The following is a 2,482-nucleotide window of genomic DNA, read 5'->3' on the forward strand; positions in this document are numbered from 1 at the left end:
GAGCAGGTTCCTCTCTTCACGCCTGAGGCCAAATACAAATACTTTTGCTCTGGATGTTTTCTACTCTGATGAACACGGAGGCAGGAAAATAAAAGCGTGAGAACGTTAATGTGATGAAAACGACCACGTGACTCCTGCAGGCGAAAATCTGAGCTCACATCAGAACACACTGTGGTAAAGTGTGTGTCAGAGTTACTTTAAGTGTGTTTCATTATTTGCGTGTCGGGTTGTGTGTGTGAGTGTGTGTGTGCGTGCACCCAACAAATATACTGAGGTTTCTTCTTTATGCTTCAGATTTAAATAAAGAGATTTGGTTATTGTTCGTCAGCTGTAAATATCTCAACATGCTTTTTCTTCTAAATTCTCTTTACTGTGGAGTCTGTGTGAGCACAGGAGTTCATTCTCTATCCTCTCTGACTTGGTGCTGCAACCATCTGCAACCACCGGCAGCAGCTTCAGATGTTCGCAGATGTCAGGACCAATGCTTCAGTTCTATAAACGGATGTCTCTGTCTGTTAGAGCTCTGGGAATGACTGGGGCTGAGCCAATGGTTTGAAATGACCGACTCAGGACCAGCAGGTTCCTTCACCACACGACTGTTCACATCATGTTTCCGTCTGTCGGAGGAAGAACCTGCGTCGCTCTTCATCCTTCTCACCGAGCAGCTCCTGCCTCACACGTCCCATCGGACACCTGGGAAAAGGTTGATATTAGAGTTGAATATTAAAAATGGCCTTAAGCTGACACTCCACAGACGTGTGTGATTTACTTTGAGAGGTTTAGCTCAGATATCATTGAATCTGGTGCTGGTGTGAGCAGAATAATGGAAATTAAGAAAGAAAGCGAGGATTAGTGCAGTGTTGAGAAAAGGCCCCTCCTCTTCCTCCTCCTCCTCTTTCTCCTTCTCATCCTCATCCTCCTTGTAGAGCCTAAAGACGAGCAGCAGGGAGAGAGAGAGAAAGTGAGGATTAGTGCAGTGTAGAGAAAAGGCCTGTTTGACTTCCTCTAATGGTGAAATAAAGACTGAAAGATGGCAACTACTCATCACAGGAGCAAAGCCTGCTCTCCCAAACCTGTCTGCTCCTCCTCCTCCTCTATCTCCTCTTCCTCCTCCTCCATCTGCTCCTCCTCCTCCTCCTCCTCCTCCTCCTCCTCCTCCTCCTCCTCCTCCTCCTTGTAGGGCCTAAAAAGGAGCAGCAGGGAGAGAGCAGATAGGAAGGATTTCCTCTGTCTGGTTCGGGAGAAGCTGCTTTTGAATCCCAACACCAGTGGTAATCGCTCCAGGCAGAAACCAGTAGAGCTGCACCAGTGGCCCCCAGTTCTCTTCCCCGAGCTTTCTCACTGAGCCATGTTTATTATGGCTTTTGTTTCCAGAGAGGACGTGTGATACTTCATCAGCACAGTATCTGTTCAGTTTCCTCTGCTCTTCATCATACGTGTGTTTCCTCCAGCTGTGCCCTAATGGCCGGCTCCTATTGGCTCAACCCTCTGCAGTGTGTAATCCTCAGGGGCCTATCAGAGCTCAACGCCGTCTGGGGAGTGCTGGGCGGAATGTACTGATGCACTCTGGGTAGTCCTCTGGGAACTTCCCTTTTCTTGTGGTGGGAAGTCGGGGGGAATTGAGGTGTGTGTGTGTGTGTGTGTGTGTGTGATTGTTATAGTCTGGTCATTGAGATATTACAACTTGTTGTCTCCATATGAACGACCACGATGATAAATTATGTTTTCACTCATAACATCAGTGAGGATATGTTTGATGAAGCTGATGCTGCTCAGTCGCTGGCTCCAGAGCCGCTGACCTGAACCTGACTAACGCCTCCGTCTCTTGTGTCCTTCAGGCTTTGATTCAAAATGTATGTTTTTTAGTATTTTACATCCAAAGAATTACGAGATATAGATCCTGAAGTCCGGAGGTACTCGGGTGCAAAATCTGCAAATAGAATTTCAGCCTTTTCTGAGTCGTCAACATCCAAAAATGACTTAAGGCCAAAACACCAGTCAGTCTCAGCTGTCAATCATAATGTGTCTATCTGTTTTCCTTGTGATAAGAACGACCTGAAGTGACAGAAATCATCTTAATGATGTGTACTTTGATTTGTTGAGATTGGTCCATGTCCCAACCACTAACATAGAGGAGGTGGTATGTTTGACTTATACTTCAGCCCAACACCAGGTGGCGATCAAGACGCTTTGGCTTCACTTTTGGAAGATGTCATGTCGTCCATCTTGGTTTACAGAGACAGAGACCAGTAGAATGAATTACTGCATGTGGCTGCAGAGGGCGCTGTTGCTCATTCAAAGTTGCACAGTTCTGCTTTTGAGTCAATCTAATGGCAAATTTTGTTTATTTTGTTTTAGGAATCATTTTTTAGGCTCTTTAGGTTTTATTTGTTTTAGATGTGAAGGGGGACGGAGGGAGAACGGGGGGGGGGCAAACCTGGGTCACTGTAAAGGCTTGAGGCTTGAGCTACTCAATCTTAAG

This window comes from Platichthys flesus, chromosome 4 (assembly GCF_949316205.1).
Source record: "Platichthys flesus chromosome 4, fPlaFle2.1, whole genome shotgun sequence".
Lineage (NCBI taxonomy): Eukaryota > Metazoa > Chordata > Actinopteri > Pleuronectiformes > Pleuronectidae > Platichthys > Platichthys flesus.